General features: G+C 40.6%; 1 long non-coding RNA gene across 1 annotated transcript; it reads right to left on the minus strand.

Annotated features, from left to right (window-relative positions):
• Positions 1 to 6,917: 6,917 nt before the first annotated feature.
• LOC131423923 (uncharacterized) lies at positions 6,918 to 19,356 on the minus strand. Its single transcript, XR_009226103.1, has 3 exons — positions 19,164 to 19,356; positions 7,961 to 8,119; positions 6,918 to 7,641 (listed from the first exon to the last, which is right to left on the minus strand). It is a non-coding gene; the product is annotated as an uncharacterized LOC131423923 (long non-coding RNA).
• Positions 19,357 to 22,237: the final 2,881 nt, after the last annotated feature.

Consider the following 22,237-nt stretch of genomic DNA (forward strand, 5'->3'; position numbering starts at 1 on the left):
CAAGGGGATGAACTTTTCTCTCAACATGGTGGCAGATTAGCATTCCTTTTGCCAGTTCCCTGTGAAGATGAATTTCCCAGGTAAGATGGCAACTAGTTAGGAACATGTCATGTGCCTTCTCTAATTCTCACTGAAATAATGAGACAAAAAAAGTTTCTACGGGATTTTGGAAATTAGGAACACAGACCAATGAAGTGCTAGAAGCCAGGAGGAATTTCTACCAACTTAATCTTGGATGGGGCCTGAGATAGACAAGCTGGATCAAGAAGGAAATTTCTACCCCATCTTATTGAGTTATGTGTTCTGGATCTCTGGAGCCTTCCCCAATTAAATGTGGAAGCAACTGTTTCTCTCTTGGCTAAGGTCACTTACCCAACCAAACCCTTTCCTTGTCGCTTTGTTTTTGATTGCCACTTAGAGAGTGGGTAGTGGGTAATGCAGTAGGCCAGAAATAGTCAAAATGCAGGTGTGGGATACTGACAATAATAAAGATAGGAGAGTAGTGACAAGGGCACACTGTGAGGATTGCCGTGTAAGCCTACAATTGTACAGGAAAGAAATGCAGAATATGCAGTTAATCTACAAATAAGTTGTGTTTCTAAGTCTAAGGTGAGTGGGGAAACAACCCCGTTATCCACTCAAAGGGCTATACCATGCAGATTTTTGGAGACTGTGAATTTAGATGGAGATCTGCAAATGAAGCAGCTTTCTAGTTTAGGAGCTGAGAGGAAGATTGCAACCCGTTATTCTCTGCATTGTAAGTATTGGCGAACTTTAGGCATGGAGAACTCTCTGATTATTCAAGTATGAGTAAACAGAGAAAAAAATCCCCTATATTGTCAAGGGGGAAAAAATGGATCATCAATGTGAAGACATAGGAGGCCTTTTGAATTAAGATTTACTATAGGAAAGGCTTACCAGTAAACCACCTTCATTTTCATTCTAAAAAATGCTCAAAAGACGTGTAATGGAACATTAAGCCTGTTAAAATTAAGTAGCCCAAAGTGGGAAGGTAATGATATAATGGAAACCAAATAATATTGAATGAAGTCTCAATAATCATTGTGAATGTGATTAGAAATTAAATGGAAATGTTAAAAAAAAGAGGGTAAGAGAAAATAGAAGTAATGGCCCTAACAATAGGGCCAAAAGGATCATAAGCATCAAAATCATTCCCTATTCCGGAGGAACTTGGAAGAAGGAAAGAAAGAGACAGTAAACCAATGATCTTTCCCCAACTTACTCATTATGAGAGGCAGAAGTTCAAAAGCCCTGTTTCTTTCTAGGAGAAAAATGCACACTGGAACATTTACAAATTTGCACTTGAATTAACTATTAGTATAACTATGAACAGAGTATACATACACTTATATAAACACACACACACATATATATACTATAAATAAATATATATATATATATATATATATATATATATATATATACATACGTATATGTATACATATGTACTATTGTATTTTTTTGTTTTTAAAATTATAGGCTTCAAAAAGGATAGAAAACAAGTTTCCACCTAGCAAAAGATAAAAACAGAAAACAAAAACAAAACAAAATCCCAAAACGCAAACACAACACACACACAAAAGGGAACAGTCATGAAGTGTAAAGCACATAAAGATAGAGCAAGGTAATAGAGGAAATATTCCCCATTATTAGTACAATATATATAAACGGATGACATTAAAATATGAACACATGTACAGGATGCCCATGTGTTGTAGTTTAATGTCATCCATTTAATTTACAAACAAAAATAGATAAACATAAAATTTAAAATCAAAGTTAAAAATAAGTGAATTACTATTGTAATCAGAAAATCTTTTTGGAGGTATGTTTACAAAACAGCCCATCTTTAAAGGCAACTATTTATTCCATTACTACAACATAATGACTGTTTTCTTTTCTCAGTTAATGTATAGTCTTTAAAAAACTAAAGATTGAACATCATTTTCTTTGATATGCACCGCATAAATGAAGAAAATGAAATTCCTTGTAGGTAGGATTTCCAGTCTTCTTCATGTATCATCAACTGAAACCCAACTTTTATTGCCCTGACCAAGAATAAAGTGGGTTCTAATAGTCCAATTTAACATTTTATAAGTTCTCTTTTGGATAATGGTCTGGTGAATTGTCAAAGATCAAACCTTGGTATTGTGATTAAAACTAAGTTCACATTAGAGCAATTACATGGTTATTTGCACTTATGATGTAATCTTCTTAGACAAAAAGTCCCATGCAAGTCATGTCAGTCATCATTAATATTATTGTGGTGTGAAGTGAATTATGTGGTTAGTATTTTATATATAATACATTGTGCCCTTATTTCTGTCTTAACACAATCCTTTTAGGCCAAATAGATTCTTAAATGATCTGAATCTCACTTATAGGATCTGAATCTCACAGTAGTTCTTTTATGGGTTAATCAGAGTGATGTTTGTTGTTGCTATTTATTTGAATACAATTATTTGAATTTAATCATTCTTATTATCTTTAAAATAAATATAATGGTTCAAAGTAGGTACCTATTTGCAAATATTTAAAACATAGCTATGCACGCAACGTTAAAAATCATCTTGTTCTGGTACTTTTGGGAAACTCTGAGTGATCCTTAGGCTTCCACTTGTTTGTGATCTCAGTATTATATGAAGGATCTTTCCTGGTGTCCTCAATAGCAGCTGGCAAGTGCTGAAATTCTCTACATGTGAGGTTGATATTTACACTGAATTTGATCATAGCATGTAACTCATTAGGGACACAGAATGGTTGGTGTGAATGCAACCAAAGATATTTATTTGCCAAAAGAACCAACTATATCCTAGGCACAATCATCCATGAGTTGATACGTTAGCTGTAAAGAGGCATAAAGTCATAAAACAACAGAATATAAAAGTAGAAAGACACAAGTACCCTCAAAGAGATTTAGATGAAGGACTGTGAGAGTTGAGAATGAGTTCAGCCAATCAAGGCTAAGTTCAGGCCCTCCAATCTAAATCTAAACAGTGTTAGGCCTGGGTAAATGTCCAAGCTGTGATTGCTTCATCTGCTTAGATGAGCTATTCTAAGTTTTCAGTACATGCCACTCTCTAGGACCAGAGGGTCAAGGATTACCTTTTACAATTGCTTCTCTAATTTACTTTCCTTGTTTAGTTTTTAAAGTCTTATAAGCATTTAGTGAGTGTCTAAATGATATGCAGAGAGTGATGAAATGAGATATATACAGAATTGTGAGGCAGTGATAACATTAAGGATCATACAATGGGGGACATGCACATACTAACAGATAATTTAAATATATTTGGTATATATTATATATATATATGTTAAATGTATATTAATCACATATGTATAATGAGATACATATATGTATACATGTACAAATATGGGACACATATGTATAATATATATCTACATTCTGTGTATATATACTGAGCAGAGAAGAGGGAGAATTAGATCAAGCTGGTTGCTTATGTACAGCTTCTAATGGCAATAACACTTTAGATTGATTGCTAAATGATCAAAACAAGATAGCTAGGTGAAGAAATGAGGGAAGGGTGTTCTAGGCAGAAGAAAGCACAAGAGTAAAGGCTAAGAGTCGAGATAGAATGATGTGCATCAATCTTTGTCTACTGTCCTCCACTACACTGCCCAACCAAGGTGGGACTGAGAGGATTGCAATTATGGGCTTGCAACCGTGGGCTTGTAACTGTGGTCCATGAGCCATTGAGAACTGATTGCATGAATATAAGGAGGATGGACAAGAGAGCAGGGGAAAGTCCTTAGTATTAGCTCATAACTGGAGAAGGGATAGATCTGAGGAAGTTTCTCAGAGACAGTCAGATGCAGTCTGTGGTCATCTTTTGCTCCAGCTTAGAGGTGGGTGGATCTGCAAAAAAGTGTTGACGGACACAGAGATGGGTGAAATGGAGTTTGGAAGTTAAATGTAGTTGAGATTATTAGAGTAAAAACTGGAAGAGATAAAGCCAAGAAAGAGTTTGCTCATTAACTTGTACGTTATTTTGTACATAATAAGGAATTATTTATTTAAATAATCTAACCAAGTGTGGTTTTAGAAAGATCATGTGCAGTGTGCAGTGTAGAGACTGAACTAGGGAGGGAGGAATGGGCAGGCGAAGAGTTGGGACTGCTCAGGCAGGCAGGATCTGAAACGATGAGTTTTAGGGCTCAAGTTAGGGAATAGGATGTGCTTTAGTATCTGTTGGCTTTATTCCAAGCAAAGACATGGAACAGGCTTCATAGTTCTTTTGACATCTGGGCTACAATGAGGTCTTCCATGATGGCAAATTAATCATCCCCAAATTGAAAAAGTCAATAACATTCATTCTGTCTTCCACTCTTACTACAGTATTTCCAGCAAGTGGTTGACCAGTTACAGCTCTTTAATCCCAACTGTTAGGACTCTTCTCTTCAATCAGTCTGCTCCACACAGATCAGGAGCTTGAAAAATCTCTTTTTCTATCTAGTCCTTCACACATGTTCTCTCCCTTTCCTTATAACTTAGAGGTTCAGATCTATGGCCACCTCCTCCGAAGTTCCCCCTTACTTTTCTAGACATGTTCCCTATCCCCCTTATTCTGTGTCTGTACTGCCATGCCTTGCTCTTTCACTCAGGCCACTTGCCATAGTCAGAAAATATGCCCTACATGTCTTTCATGCTATTATTATCCAGCTCTTACTCAAACTGTCAGGGTGCATGTCTGTCTTGTGAATTAGTTGACTATCCAACATTCCCATGGAACCTTATCGTTTAGACTTTCTTAAACATGAATCCAAATGGTCTTCCCTATGGCATCTAGATCTGCTTTTCAATATTTATTTGAAGATGGTCCTTGAGCCTTGCACAGGTGTCCTTAGTTCTTGGCCATGGAGGAAAGCCCACAGGGCATGTGAACTCTCCCATCGTCCTACTACCTTGGGATGAGCAAGTGACAGTTGAGAGTTACACTGGGCTCTGGGAATAGAACTACTAATTCAGATCAAGTTTTTGTCCCTCAGAATTGTGACTTTTCATCCTTTAAAAGAGGCTTTATTAGGAGAAGTCTGATCTATGACTTCCAAATTCTCCCTCTGAAGATGTATCCAAAGTGGAATTGCTGGAATAATGAAGATGAATACTATAATGCTTAATTATAGCTCAATAAAAATATAAATAAGGTTGTCAGTCATTTATAATTACCTCTTGATCTGATCCTTCCGGAGAGGAAGGAGTGAACTATGCTCCCTTTGGAGGTGAATTAACCCTTTCTGGCTCCTCATTGCGATAAAGCTATAATTTTCCAAGTGCAAGGCTTGCAGCAAAACAGTTCAATTATAATCCAAACACAGGCAATTTACTTACTGGTAGGATTAGTGCTCTTGGTTCATATTTATGAGGAGTCAAACATCAAATGGAGGCTGTCTCTGTGCTAACCCCCTTGTGGAAAACTACTGGAAGAGTTGAGACTTGTTCAGGGTTCAGCATCTCTCATAAGCAAGGGCTTATCCACTAGGACCAAGCAGCTGGGAATGTCCCACCCTGCTCGCCTACTAATTGCCTGGAACCTGCACTAAGAGGGCCCGTGGTGCAGATCTGGACGATGCGCTCCTTTGGTCCAAACCTATGGGACCTTGGAGAGCACAGAGTAGTGCTCTGAGAATATAGCTTAGTGTACCTGTGGTCATGGCCGGCCTGTGTCTCCTTGGAGGTCAGCATGGACATGTGGTGGAAGATCAGTGCTGTGGGTTGCATGGGGTGATGGAGGGCTGGGGAGCAAGTGGCTAAAGATGACAGACATTGGAAAAATGTCTTCAGGCGCAGTGAGATTTGGGTCTGGGAACCCATAGGTCATCAAACTAGGGTTTTCTGTTAACATGCTGTCACATAGCCTCTGACTTGGGTAAAAAATGTATTCAACATGAGGTATGAGGCCACTTGAAAAGGACAGTTGTCTTGGAGTATAGAGCCCATCAGGGAAGAATATCCAGCTTCCCTGAAAAGTAACATTTGGCCTCCTGGGGATAGTATTGTATCATTGTTCCCATTTTATTTTAATTCTTGTTTATTTTCTTGAGGAAGGCCAGGTTACAATGGGCAGTGACAGAAAATAATGCCATCAGAGTGGCTTTGGTGTTGCAGGTGGGTAGAAGGAGGGACTCTGGACCAGGCCTGAAATCCCATGGCTCTGTGGGGGCTTAACCCAGCTCCCCTCCTGCAGCATGCTTGCTATTTACTTCTTTCTCAAGGCCCTTACTGGAGGTCAAGGCATGTGATTTAAGGAGCAGGGGGTGGGGTTCTTGGTGAGTGACACATGGCTACCATTGTGGCTCCTCATGACATGGCCCCACCACCAGCCCACCCTGCATGTCTCCCTGGGGAGCTCCCTGCCTCCTGGGCAGTCAGGGCTCGGCTGAGTGACCTCCTCTGCCTTCTGTTCTCTCCAGCTTCCTGGCTCCCCCGGAATCTTTTTTTTTTTTTTTTAATTTTTAAATATGAGACTAATATTTATTTATTTATTTTAATTTTTGTTGTTGGTTGTTCAAAATATTACATAGTTCTTCATATATCATATTTCACACTTTGATTCAAGTGGGTTATGAACTCCCATTTTTACCCCGTATACAGATTGCAGAATCACATTGGTTACACATCCACTGATTTACATATTGCCATACTAGTGTCTGTTGTGTTCTGCTGCCTTTCCTATCCTCTACTATCCCCCCTCCCCTCCCCCCTCCCCTCTTCTCTCTCTACCCCCTCTACTGTAATTAATTTCTCCCCCTTGTATTTTTTTTCCCTTTCCCCTCACTTCCTCTTGTATGAACTTTTGTATAACCCTGGGGGTCTCCTTCCATTTCCATGCAATTTCCCTTCTCTCTCCCTTTCCCTCCCTCCTCTCGTCCCTGTTTAATGTTAATCTTCTTCTCATGCTCTTCTTCCCTACTCTGTTCTTAGTTACTCTCCTTATATCAAAGAAGACATTTGGCATTTGTTTTTTAGGGATTGGCTAGCTTCACTTAGCATAATCTGCTCTAATGCCATCCATTTCCCTGCTAGTACTTTCTTTTTCTTTTTCCTTTTTTTTTTTCTTTTTTAGGACTGCAGAGGAGTATTCAAAAGGATGCAGAAAAGACACTCAGGATAAGTGCTATGTGAGGAAGTGAGGAAGTGCTATGCCTTTCCTCACAAACAGCCGTCCTCTCAGGGCTCCTCACCTCATAACACCCCTCACCCCTGCCAAGGATCTATTTTAGCTCCTTATTTACACAGCAAGTGTAACTCAGGCAGGAACTGTGACCACATTCCTAGGTGATGCCATCAAGTGGCTCTTCAGAGGGGTGCGAGGGACTGAGCACTGTGCTCCTCCTCTGTGTGTGTAGCTGCCACTGAGGGCAGAGCCCCTCGTCCAAGGTACTGACAAGGGACTCTTTCTCCTCTTCCTTGAGGGAAATGAGTTCAAGTGAGACTGCAAGTGGACAGATGGGAGGACTCCAAACCCACAAGATGTTTGTCCTCCTGGCATTTCCAGACTCTCCTTTCTCTGGAGCATGAAAACAACACAGGGTACAATCCCCTCTCTCATCCATGGACACTGGCATCCATCAAATTCCCTCTTGTGGTAGCCTCCTCTGGAAAAAAAAAATGTGTGGTGAAATGATGGGCACAAAGTCTAAATAATGTCATTTTCAGCTGTCCCATTCTCTGTTGACAGAGTACAAAAGTCAGAGAAAATTCATAAAGGCAAATCTAAGTGGGTGAGCTTCCTCCTCAGAGTTTTCATGTGCCAGTAGGAGGCAGAGATTGCTAATTGGCTGCCCCCTTTTCTTTAATAACAGATTTCTAGCTTTATCCACATATTCACCTAAATGACTATAGCTTCTGACTTCCCTTGTGAGTAGGTGTGGCCAGGTGAACGGGCCAATGAGATGGTTGATATTAGGTACCCACTTGATTATATTAAGAGTTCCCAAGGTAGTTGATAAAAAGCATTATTTCTGGATGTCTGTGAAGGTATTTCCAGGGGGGTCGACATTTGATTTTATGGCCTGATTAAGGAAGATCCATCCTCATCCAATGTGGGTGGGCACCATCTGCTTGGCTGAGGGCCTAGAGAGGACAGAAAGGAAAAGAAAAGGTGAATTTGCTCACTCTCTCTTTTGTCGGTGGAATACCTTTCTTTTCTTGACCTTGGAGTCCAGCTTCCCTGGCCTTTGAACTGTTGGACTTACCAGTAATCCCTCAGGTTCTTGGACCTAAGGCCTTGAGCTAAGAGTTATACCATTGACTCCCCTGTTTCTGAGGTGTTTGGACAAAGACTGAGCCACACTGCTGACTCCCTTAGTTCTCCAACCTCTAGCCAGCATATCATGGTACTTCTTAGCCTCCATAATCATTTGAGTCAATTCCCACAGTAAATCCCCTTATCTGTAGGTAAATCTATCTACAGATCTATCTCATCTATACCCATCTCCATCCATATATACCTGTTTATTTGCCCATCTGTCCATTGTCTCATGTCTATATCCTATGTGTGGTTCTTTGCAGAATACTGACCTATAGAGGAGCTGAGGTATTAGGTGGTATCAACTAGAAGCCTTTCTAAAAGGCATTGACTCCTATGTGCATGCTAGACCACTTCAGCTTTCTTCCTTTTAACTTACAAGTGGAAAATAATGACTGGAGCTACAGCATCTGTCTTGATGATGTTTAGGCTGGAAGCCACATACTAGGTGGATAAAACAGAAAGAACACAGAGGAGTCTGGGACCCTGAAGACAATCAAACCAGTCCTTTCTTTGGGTCTTTGCATAAAAGTGAAAAACGTACATATCTATCTTGTTTGAGCCATATGTTTTTAAAAATGCATTGTTTTCTATTCAATATACCATTTCCTTTTTGAGAATACACAATTGCCTGTGGGTGATCAACTAGTAATCTATTGGACCATGGAGTCCATCTGTTGACAACCAACTTAATCATTTTACTTTGTCTGGGGGAGTTAGCATTGCTATTTTGTAGGTAATGACTGCTCTGCTGGTTCTAGATAACCTGGAGATAACTCAATGGTTGTTCCTCACTGTGATCTGTCATGACATGATCCAGCCTTGACCAGAAAAGGGGTACTTCTTACAAAAGTGCCCAGAAACATCAGTTCCCCTTCTGCCTCTCATTTTCTATAGGTCTTACTTCATTTCCTCAATTGCCAAAAGCCAGTCATCCAATATCATGTATGCATCTCAATATTGTAGGCCAAAATAATAAATAAAGCAACAATTATAAATTAAAAAGCCACATCAATATATTTGACCATGGTGATAGAAAAGCTCACTCATAATGACTATTTTGCTTATGTTCTTGGTGATTTAGACCAGGGGCCAGCAAATTTCATCTGTAAATAGCCAGAAAATCAGTATTTTTGGCTTTGCAGGCCATGAAGCCTCTATCGCAACCATCATTGGAGCATGAGAGAAGCTATGGATAATATGTAAAGAAATGAGTTTTTATTTAAAAAACAGGTGATGGGACTGGATATGGTCTGCATACCAGGTAGTATGCCAATCCCTAATCTAAAGGAAAGATTCTGAAGCAAGGGACTGAATACTCTGGGTGCCTTGTGATAAGTGCAAAATGACACCAAATGAGAAGACAAAAGTCATGTGGCCATTTCTGGAGCAGTGATGATATGAAGAGCTGTCTGTGTGGAGCCCAGAAGGCTGTGCTATACTGCAAAGTGCTGTGACTACAGGAGGCCCTGATTTCAGCAGCATTGGGCTTGCTCTGTGTGGGGAATGGAAACTTCTCAGAGGCAGACAAAGTGGAGACTTTTTTTTTTCTGAAAATAAGAAGAGCTTTTGCAAATAAGAAGTATGACCACGCACTGTTAATCTGTTCTCTCTGCATGTGTTTAAGGGATCTCAGGCACAGAGAGTATGTAATATGTTGGTAAGCAGGTTTGCTGTATATCATACTGTGCTAGAAATCTCACCCTGGCTGGAAATACAATGAAAACTGAGAATTCCTGTTGTTCATCCCTGCAAGTCAAGGCAAGAATGAACACAATTGAACTGCAGGGAAGGTCCTTACAGCTAAACAGCTCTGAAAGCTAGTCCTGAATGGATAGCAGGATACAAAGTAGGAAAGAGTGTGAGGAGGGTGTTCTCTGAGGCATTAATGCCATAGGTAAAGGCAAGACTCCTGGTACATGCCTTTGCTTCTTTGCAGGAAAGATAGAAAATGGAGTGGAGTCTGTGTGGGGACAAGGCAGTCCTTGTAGACTGCAACAACAACATGGAGTTTGGGAGGCAGATGATCATGCTATACTGGAAACCTCAGAGAGGTTTCTGAGCCAGACAGCAACTTCTGATGTGAATCTTTTTGCTCTATTCCTTGGTGCACTAAACCGGACATATTTACTGGAGAAAAGAGCTGGAAGTTGAATTTGATCGGGTTCTGGGTTGGCAGTCAGCCTGGGTTGGGAGGATCACTGGGTGGGCCAAGAATTTGACAGTTCTTCACATCAATATTCTTTACACTTGGTTTAACACTTAATGGGGGAAGGGAGAAACTGATTTTTCTGGAAAAAAACAACTTTTTAAGTTCAAAATGAAGAATTTATTAAATTAACTGCACTAAACACAAACTAAACTTACTGAAAATTATCACTATTTTAGGATAAGTACATAGGTATATTCATAAATTTGTGCTTAAAATATATCAAAGTTTCCATTTTTAAACCCTTGGAGGTCAGTGATTTTGCAGATTCAGAAGCTATAACACGCTCACATTGAAGAAAATCATGAAGGGTGATACAAAAAGAGAGGGAAACTAGGAAACTCCAATGTGAGAGGGATTGGACTTGAAGTGATCATTGTGACCAGGAGTTGAGTATTCCCAGAGGAGACTGATACTGAGAAATTAACAAGGAGAGAAGGATAAAACTTGTGGCCCTATGTTTTAGTCAATTTTTTTTTATTAATGGACCTGACCAGCACAACTATAGAGGTTTATTTGAGGGCTCATGGTTTCAGAGGTCTTAGTCCATAGAAGTTTGCTCCATTCCTCAGGGCTCTAGGTAAGGCAGAACATCATGGCGGAAGAGTGTGGCAGAAGGAACTAGCCCACATGATGACCAGGAAGCAGAGAGAGAGAGAGAGAGAGAGAGAGAGAGAGAGAGAGAGAGAGAGAGACTCCATGCTCCAGATACAAAATATATACCCTATAGCCACGGTCTCAGTGGACCACTTCCTCTGGCCACACCCACCTGCCTTGGGTTTCCACTCAGTCACATCAGGGATTGATACACTGATTAGGTTAAGGCTATAACCCAATCATTTCTCCTCTAAACCTTCTGGCATTGTCTCACATGTGAGATTTTGGGGGACACCACATCTAAACCATAATACCCCATAAACATACTAGATAGGGACTCCCTTCAGCTGTCTATAAAGAAGCAGTGGCTTCATCAATTCAGGCTTCTAGAGAGACCCTATCATGACCGCAGTGGCCAGTTTCCCTCAGTCTTTCTCTACCACTATCCTGAACTCATGGCCACTGGTCTCAAGATAATGTTTGCACTCCAGGTAATGGTATCTACATACCAGGCATGAAGGAAAAAAAGAAGGGCAGAGTAGGGTTGCCAAATTTACAAAAATACAACACATCTCATTAATTTGATTTTCAGAAAAGCAATGAATGATGTTCTGGTAGAATTCCTATGTTTGGCAACCCTCACAGAGGACAGAAAGCAAAGACCTGAAAAGACACAAACCCGAGTCCAGCCATTCACCAGGTTTTCTGGCAGCCCTACCCAGGAGCTTCTGCTCATAGACTATGTGGGCAGACCAGGGTCACATGCCCATCCCTGGCTGCTAAGGGAGTCTGGGGAAGTGAATGTTCTTAACCAGACTCGTTGATAACCTGACTGGGAATGAAGAAAGGGAAAACAGACATTGGATAAGCAGCCATCAGGGTCTGTAGAGGAGATAAACTGAATTCTGAGGCAAAAGGAAGCAGGGATTTCCTAGCAAGATCTACATTTATTGAGCACATACTACTCTGCAGTCACTGCTCTGAGTACTGTGCAGATCATCAAAATATGCTTGAAAAGTAGGCCACTGAAATGCTACGCAGAGGATTACAACTTCCTGCAGAGATGATGTATTATTATCCTCCCTTTTATGGATGAAGAAACTGAGGCACAGGTGAATTCAACCCCTGGACTAATGTCCCCCAGCTGTATGTGACAGAACCAGAATCTGAACCTCCATTGTATGGAACATGGTGACAAACTCATGCATGAGACATGGGATGTCAAGCAGAAGAGAACGCTGGGAGCTGATGGATTGGCAGATTGTGGATCAGCAGCTTCTCTGGTAATCCAGCATGGCAAACTGCAGAGTCTGGAATATATACTTTTCTGGAAGAAGGTGAAACATGTCCTGGTTTTTCTGAAACTGATGATGTTCCCAGGCTGTGAGAATTTCCATGCCAATACCTGGAGGGTCCTGGGCAGACCAGGATGTGTAGGTCATCCCACTCTGGGACAGAAGACTAACCTTCTTTTTAAGAGCCTCCAACTTGGTCCTAAAATCTAAAGGGAAGATGGGAGCAGAGAATGGGGAGAAAAGACTCCAGCCAAATAAGTACCCTTATGGACTAATTAAAAATGTCTCGATATATCTAGTGAGAGAGGCCAGCCAAAAAGCAAAGGGCTTATTTCCATATCTACCTGGACTCCAAACTACTTTGGGACCTTAGGCAATTTGCCTTATCATCCTGGTCCTTACTCTCTTCATCAGCAAAACAAGGAAGGCAGATTTCCCAATTCCTTTTTAATTCTCCAATTCCAGAACAAGATGGTCTTCACTATCCACGGACACAGGAGCCCTCTATGACTGTGAGAATCTATGCCAATAAATAGGTAATTCTCATACACCCTAATTCCTTTAGGTTTGGATACAAGTTTATTGTGAGAATAAGAAATAAAAAAAAATAAATTGTAACATTTTTATTAAAGTCTGATGATCTATTCAGAGTCACAGCAAGATTTTAGTGGACATGAATGAATGATTTTGGAAAAGCAAAGTTACAATGTTTCCCCCACCTTTCTGTTGACACCTTTCTGAACTTTACCAGAATAAAATGATCCCTTTCTTGGAGTTCTAGCTAATGGTCTGTATCAAATGTTTCAGGCTTAATTCACACAAAGAATTTATATTGCATGTCTAACTTTGTTATTTTCAAGGATATCTGTATATATTGGGCCTCCACTATATGTATTGGAGTAAGAGCTGAATGTCAGAATTGAATATCAGTTTTCTGTCTTAAAGAATTTATCTGAAGGAACTAAGGTTCATACATATTGCAAAGAATATAGAATATAGAAAATATACAAAAATGCCAAAAAATGATATTTAATTAAGAGCAAAAATGTATACTGTATGAGGACCGAACACACATTCTGCATTTTCTTGTTTTCATGTATTCTGCCCCTTTGTTCCTACCAGCATATCCGAGGCATAGCATCATTTTTGGCATGGAAGCTCCAATTTCATTGCTTCTCAAATCCAGAAGTGGTACAAAATATTTCTGTCAAATTGGGTCCTGATTTTTAGTACTGAAATATGGACTTGATTAAGAATAGAAGCCATCAGTATTGGCGAAAGTTATAGGAGTGTCTTCGAGGAAGAAGTAGGACTGAGATTTAGAGAGTGTTAGACCTGGACAAGACTTCAGAAATCATGTAGCCCAACCCTTCTCCGTACCATCATGTAGCCCAACCCTTCTCCGTACCGGCCAGGAAGATGAATTGATGTACCCAGGCATAATTCTTCTGCAAAACAGAGGCAAGGACGGAAGGCATGGTGTCTGACTCTCGGTGCAGGGTTGCCACTGTGTGCAGAGTTGTCATTCCTACCATGTTCTGCCTTCATTCATCAGGATACAGTAACTTGTGCCCACAACCCTCCTAGTGGGATAAGTGATAGGAACATACTCTTGTCTGCTGTCATATGTAATGACAATATCTAACCATATATATGGAGGGACAAAATGAGATGCACTTGGAGGAACAGGAAGTAGGAATGAGCTGTGTGGCAATGTGAAGGAGGTAGTTCCTCCAAGTTCATGTGTTGGAAATCAAGCCCCAAAGATCTAAAGACACAGCATGCACCACAGTGAGGAGTAGCTCCTCTCCATAGGTATAAGATAGCCCTGTAGCATTAGGTGATGTGGAAAGAAACTACACAACTTAAGGGGAGGTGCAGCAAGGCTTGGTGAAAATCTGGGGCTTTTTCATGTGGCTGGGCAGTGCCAACCTGAACTGTATTACACAAAGGTCCTAGAAAGGGAATGCAAGCCCTGTGCTATGTTTTGAATGTGTTCCTCCAAGTTCATGTGTTGGAAACTCAAGCCCCAATGAAATAATGTTAAGAGGTGGGACCTTTGAAGAGGTGATTAGTTTATTACAGCTCTGCCCTTATGAACTTGTTAATGTTATTATTGCGAGACTGCATTAGTTATCCAGGGAGCAGACTTGTTACTGCAAGAAGAGGTATGCAGGAGGGAAGTTTGGCCTTCTTTTGCTTTCTCACACTCTCTTGCCCTTCTGCCCTTTGCTTTTCACTGTAGAGTGACACAGCAAGAAGGCCCTGTCCAAATTCAGCCCATTACCCAGTCTACAGTATTCTGTTACAGCAACAAAACACAGACCAAGACACCGAGCAAGGAGAAAACTGACCTTCACCAGGGCCTGGGGAAAGAATGGTGCAGATTCTTGGATTTGAGAATAAAAGACAAAGATAAAAAGTTTGAGACCTGAGTACCAGAGCCTGTATTCAGTTTCTACCACTTATTCACAGAATCCCTGATGGATCTTTCTAATTCAGGGTTTCCCCAGAATTAAGGATGCCTGAGAGCCACTTCTGGCCCCCCTTTAATACACCAGTTCTGACTTCTCTTCCATAGTCCTGTGGTGAGGCTCAGAAGTTTACAATATAACGAACCCCCAGGTCGTTCTCATGCAGGTGCTTAGAGAAACGCTGACTTACCTGCCCTGAACCTCCCAAGGTCCTCATCTGTACAATACAGTGATAATGCAACAGTGCTCTATACCTGGATTGGATTGAATTATGTCCCTCCAAAAGATACATTCATGTACTAATCCCTGTGGATGTAACCTTGTTTGAAATCAGAGTTATTGCAGACGTAATAAAGTTAATATGAGGTCATACTGGATTCCAACAGGCCTAATCCAATGGTTGGTGTTCTTATAAGGAGAGAAGGAATACAGAGAGAGAGAGCAGCCATATTAAGAAGGAGGTAGAGGTCGGAGTGAAACATGACTACAAGCCAGTGGTCACCGAGAATTGTCTTCAAGGACCGATGCTAAAAGAGGAAAGAAAAGTTCTCCTCAGAAGATGTCAGAGAAAGTATGGTCTTGCTGACACCCTGATTTCAGATTCAATCCTCTAAAACTGAGAGAATAAATTTATGTTGTTTTAAGCTGCCTAGTTTATGGAACTTTGTTCTGTCAGCCCTAGAAATGAAAATGTCTTTCAGGGTTGTTGAAAGAATCACTGGAGTTGTTATAATAGTAAATTGGTACACCATGGTTAATATTTAAAGGGAAGACAGTAGAGGCATTTAATTATTTGTCACATTGTAACCACTTTTACACGGATATTTCTCATGCATCTGAGATAAAGATTAACTTAGGAGTTGTGCGGTCTTTTTTCTGTTGCTGTAACAAAATACCCAAGGCTGGTGATTTTTAAAGAATAGGGTTTTATTTATTCACATTTTCAGAGTCTGGGATGTCTAGCTGCATGGTGTTGGCAGCTATTTGGCATCAGATGAGGTTTCTTGCTGTATCATACATGGTAGAGAGTATCCCATGGTGAGACAGAGCAAGAATGCTAGCTCAGTTCTCTCATTCTTTTCTTATAAAGCCACTAATGGCATCACAGGGGGCCCCACCCTCATGACCTCATCTACCCCTAATTACTTCCCAAAGGTATCACATCTCCAAATATCATTAATGCAGGATTTTTGGAGATTAAGTTTCCAATGCATGAATTCCAGCGGACACACCCAGAACATAGCAGGAATTTTGTAATACATCTTAAGGGTGGCTAGGAGAGAATGACAATCATTACAAAAGAAACGTTGAAACAAGCATGTGAAGATCCAAGTTCCAGTCTCAGCTCTTCCATGAACCTGCTATTGTTCATGTGGTCATGTCAGGAACATTTTTCTCTCTCAGTTTTCTTCTGGAGATGAAAAAATTCCAGAGCTTTTGGAAGATCAGGTGAAGATATGATACATTTTACTAGACTCTAAAATGCTGCACGAGTGTAGGAATTACTGCTATTATCATTGCTGTCATTGTTGTTTTCAGTAGGGTCATATCTGGAAATGAAGGAGTAACTCTTGAAATATTGCTTGATCCAGACTTTGAAGCTCTTGGCTCTTTTGTATGAGGAGAATACAGCACAGACTAAGACACCAAATTCAAAACTGATTATTATGGGGTATTGTGGGTGACAGGAAAGAGAAGAAGAGAAGGATTTTTTTCTTTGGTTACAGAGCACTTGTACTCTTGAGGGGAGGGGTGTTGAAGATAGACTGGTGTCTGTCTCTAAGGTTGCTCTGAGGGCATTGGTGGGTCATAGAACATACTAGAAGCAGTAATGGCAGGGCAGATGTCACACCCCACCTCTGTGAGATGTTAGGAACCATACGCCATATGTAGCACCAAGGGGCAATATCAAGGACTCTGCCTTTGGAGCAGAGTGGCTTAGGCTTGATATGTCACCTACTACAATTATTTAGTAGGTGACCACAGGTCATGTGTCTACATGCTGGCCCAAGAGCACTCAACCAAGCAAAGGGTGCCAGATCAGGACAGAAGACAATGTAGCTGGCCAAAACCATGATGGCAGATAGACTTGTCCAGGGACAGTCATGATTCTGAGGTATGTGTTCTAGGAAAGGTTCAGATTCAGGGCCCATTGTGAAGTGAGGATCAGTAAGAGAGCCAGACAGTGACATGTGTAGTTCAACAATTCTCTTTCTGTTTGCCATGGGCTAAATTGTGCCCTCTTCCCCAATTGATATGTTGAAATATTGATACCAGAGACCTTCATATGTGACTGTATTTGGAGATAGGATCTTTAAAGAAGTGGTTAATGTAAAATGAGGTCATACCAGTGGACCCTAACCCAATCTAACTGGTGTCTTTCTAAGAAGAGGAAACTAGGTCAGAGGGAGAGACACCACACACATGCGCACACAGAGGACATGCTATGGAAAGACACTGATGTGGGCGGCCATCTTTAAGCCAAGGAGGGAGTCCATAGGACCCAAACCTGCAGATGCTTTGATCTCAGACATGCTTTTCTGGTTCGCATGCTAATCAAACTGAAAAGGGACATGTTTTCTTTGATTCTCATCTTAGACTGTTATAAAGGAATGCAATTTGGAGATTTGAGATTGGAAATATGATCCCAGAATGCAGAAGTAAAGAAGCAGGGAAGAGTGGAATGGGAGAAAGAAAAATAACAGAAGGTGCATCCCTAATAGCTCACTGCTGTGCCCAGATAAGGGCCACATTTTAGGGAGTCCTCGAAGGATTCATGGAGAATAAATCTCAGTATGGTCCCATCCAGAGGTAAGAGGCTGGTGGTTAATTGCCAAACCCCATCCTCCTGCAGTTGGGATGTTTCTAGCATGTTATTTTTCCTTCTGGTCCAGACCTTCAATCTCTGGTTTTCTCTGGCTTCTGACGAATTCCAGCAGTAACCAAGCAGGGGGAGGCAATGCCATGCTCAGGACGTTGAAGCTAGTGATGTTCATTGTAGAGCCTTCTGGAGCTCTGCTGAAATCAGCTAGGCTAAAGGCACGGGGTACACAGCATTCTAGGCAGAGGAAACGGCCAGTACAAAGGCCAGGAGGCAGAGAAAGCCTGAGACTTTCAAGTAACACAGGAAGGCAAATGTGCCTGGGTATAATAAGGAAGGAAGACAATAGTAGGAGTTTTGGTCAAGAAAGGCAACAAAGGCTTGTTCGAGAAGACCTGATTAGACCACTGAGAGGACTCTTGGCCTTGACTCTGCAGGAGAAATGGGGCCATTGCAGAATTTGACAGAGTGTAACATGGACTGATTTACGTTCTAAAAGGCTGATTGGCTGCTATGCTAAGAATGGACTCAGGCTGGGGGAATTTGAGAAGTAGGCAGAGCTATTCTGGAGGCTGATTCACTTAATCCTGATGGGAGATGATAATAGCTTACACTGGGGGAGAAGCAGGGGTGGGGCAAGAAGCAGTACACATTCTGTGTAATTCTCTCAATGATCTGGGAAGATGAGTTGCTGTTGAACCTGCTGAGAGTTTAAAATCTCTCATCATTTACAGACAACTTGGTCTCTTACAGATTAAGGAACCTGTATAAATTTCAGTCCCATAAGTGGTAACTGGTTTCGATCTAGGCTTTGTAGCCCTTCCCGTACTAATCTGAGAAAAGCTATTTACTCTTTGCCTCTGAAATGGTTAGTTTCTAGGCTGGACATAATTACTGACAAGTGAGAGAGCAATGGTAAGAGTGAATGAAAAAAATAAAGGTCCACATGGTTTTTCTAACAGAGAGCCCATTTTTCTCAGCACATTCCAAGATGCTGAACAAACTAGATGCAAGACTTCAGAAACTATAGAACAGCAAATTATTGAGTTGGGAAGCAATAATTAGAAAGGAAATGAAGAAAATGGACGTTGGGGGCCTTAATGTGAAATATGACATTGATAAATCAAAGGAAGCCTTAAATTAGAGATGTGGATATTTCAACTGATTATCCAAGATAACTCATATCCTCCATTAACCTCGTCCGTCTTGTTTTGCCTTTGTGAGGACAAAGAATATCTTTGCAAATTGCCAGGCCACAGGATTGTGTCTCCCAAATGTTTATTCAACGAGGGTGGGGAGGAAGGGGAGGAAGCAGTTGAAAAATAATTTGCTTGTTAAGCAGCCCAGAGGAATGTTCTTTCCACTGAGTCTGGTGCATTTATGGGAAAGATAATAAGAGACACTCATGACAGATTTGACAGCAAGGCAAAAGTAAACAGTAAGCCCAGGCTAGCAAAAGTTAGAACCACATACCTTTGCTTTAGATGCTTATCCTCATTGCTGGGTATAAACAAAATAGCACATGACTGTGCATAGACGAGATGTTGCTCAGCTGCCCTCTCCTTCCAGATGATTCCAAAGCCAGTGGTGTTTATTTAGAGGACTTTGTTTTTCTGAGAAAGATGCCACTAGGGACATAAGGCATGTTGGGACATCAGTATAACCATGTGTGTCAAGATTGTTTTGATTCACACGAAGATGTGATGAGACTCAAAAGGAGAGACCACAGAAGTGGGAGTGGAAGGATCTGATTGGATTATTCCTTTTCAGCCACCCCACCCATCCTGGCAGGAGACAGTCCCTCGACAGAAGATGTAACACCCGGTCAAAGCCAAATGTCCTAGTAGTCTGGAAAGTCTGACCATATGACAGGAGTTTGACTAGCAGCCATGAATCATCTCACAGAACACTGTGAGCAGACTGAGGAGGTTGAGAGTGTTTTGTATGGAAGTGTTTCTTGGGCATTTTATAAGTACTTTGGTACTTGCTTTATGGCAGGTGACCCTGTGCAAGTTTCCAGAGAATCCCCTCTGGCCTTTCTCCAAACCTGATACTCTCCCCTGTTCTCCTATCAGCTGTTGCTTTTATGAGCAGAGCTGACCAGTGCCAGGGCTCACAGGAAGTTGGTCTGGTTTTCCTAGTGAGCCAGCAACAATTCACATCTTTGTTTCTGCAGCTCAGGGTGTGTGATAAGCATGAAGGCCTGAGATTTTCCGGGACTAACATTAGTCCCACCAGAATATCTGCCTGTCGGGTGCTGAGACACTTCTCACTTATCCTCAAAATTAACTCCCACTTTCCTTCAACCACTCTCCTTGGCATCCTGCACATGTTCTACACTTTTAATCTTTGAATAACTAGTCATGTAATACCACCTTTCTAAATTGCCCTTTAACTTTCCTCCCTATTATTTAAAATCCCACATATATGGGTCTCACCTGAAGAACCATTCTACCTGTTTTATATATGCTGACAATTATGGAATCTATCATCTTCCTCATTCTAACATGAGCTGAAACTCATGTATTTTATTAGACCCTATTAGTTTTTTCCAATATATTTTCTCTTATCTTCCTTCCTACATGTGTTCTGCCATTTCCAGCCTAAGCCTCAAATATGCTCATCATTTATTATTATTATTATTATTATTATTATTATTATTATTATTTTGTTATTTGCATTGTTTTCATTGGAAGCAATGGGGAAATAAAACAAAAATAATCACACACAATATGGTTTAATTTCCTCTCAGTTAACTTAAAGAAATCAACCCTACCAAATAAGAAGCAGGTGTGGTACCTTGCTATGGGCAGCCGTGACCACCTGTTGGCATATTTGCCCAAAGCAAGGGGAGCCCTGAAGCAAGAAGACACTGGGTACTGTTCCAGGGTGACTGGCTTCCCCCATTATGCTGTTTGGTGCACCTGCCAAACCCACACTTCTCAAATTGGTCTCCCCAGACCAGCAGCATCAGACTCATCTGAGAAGTTGTTCAAAGTGAAAATTCTCAGGTCACTCCTAAAATTCACTGAATTAAAGTCTCTGGGGAGAGGTCAGTAATCTGCATTTTATTGACCCCTCCAGGAGATTCTGAGGCACACTCAAATCTGAGTATTAACCAACTTGTTAAATGCCAATGGAGAAACTATTAGAGAAATTTCCCCTCAGATTTTTCAGCCTAGTTTGAACTTAATACACCCAGCATACAGTTTAACTTTTTCTTGTGTCTTTTCTTCCTTCTCTTTCCTTATTATTATCTTTCTTCTAAATTGAAAAATAAAACTGTACCTATGTATCCCGTACTACATGATGTTTGAAGCACACATACATTGTGGAATGGCTAAATTTAACTAGTGCATTACCTTACACAGTTTTTATTTTTATGGCGAGAACTCTTGACATCTAGCCTCTTTGCATTCTTTTAAGAATATGGTGTAGTCCATGGAATATTACTCAGCATTAAAAGAGAATAAAATCATGGCATTTGCAGGTAAATGCAATGGATTTGGAGAATATAATGCTAAGTGAAGTTATCCAATTTCCTGACAAAACAAATGCCGAAGTTAAGTTTTCTTTGATGTAAGGAGGCTGATTCATAATAAGAATGAGGATGGGGGACCATGGGAGGAATAGATGAACTTTAGATAGGGCAAAGGTGGGGGGAGGAGAGGGTGCAGGGAGTAGGTGAGATGGTGGAATGAGATGGACATCATTACTCTAAGTACATGTATGAAGACACGAATGGTGTGACTCTAATTTTTGTATAACCAAAGACATGGAAAATTGTGCTCTATATGTATACTGTGAACTGAAATTTATTCTGCTTTCATTTATAACAAATTATAATAAATAAAATAAGAATATGGTGTATTGTCATTAATCATAGTCATCATACTATACAATGGGCCTCTTGAACTTATCTCCAATCTAAGTGTAATTATGTATCTCTTGCCCCACATTTCCCCGTCTCCCCAACCACACCAACATCTGCTAATCACCATTCTACTCTCTACTTCTATGAGGTCAGTGTTTTTAGATTCTACATAGGAGTGATATCAAGCAGTGTTTGTCTTTCTGTGCTTAACTTATTTCACTTAACATAATGTACTCCAGGTTCCTTAATGTTGTAATAAATGACAAGATTTTCTCTTTCTTTATGATTGAATAATACTGCACCATGTATACACATTATATTTCCTTACCCATTTATTTATTGATGGACACTCAGGTTGATTGCATATCTTGGCTGTTGTGAATAGTACTGCAATAAACAATGGAGTGCACATAGCTTTTTCACGTATGATTTCATTATCTTTGGATATATACTAGCTACTGAGACTGCTGCATCATAAGGTAGTTCTAGTTTTAATAATTTGAAGAAACTTCATACCATTTTACATAATGGCTACAGTAATTTACAGCTGTGTGTTAGGTTTCCCTTTACTTCACACCCTCAATAACACATTTGATTGTCTTTTTGATAGTAGCCATTCTAACTGAAGTGGAGGTGATATCTTATTGTGATTTTGATTTTATTTCTCTGAAAA

Source organism: Marmota monax, unplaced genomic scaffold (assembly GCF_021218885.2).
Source record: "Marmota monax isolate L192 unplaced genomic scaffold, Marmota_monax_Labrador192_F-V1.1 WCK01_AAM20220418_F8-fsc00109, whole genome shotgun sequence".
NCBI lineage: Eukaryota > Metazoa > Chordata > Mammalia > Rodentia > Sciuridae > Marmota > Marmota monax.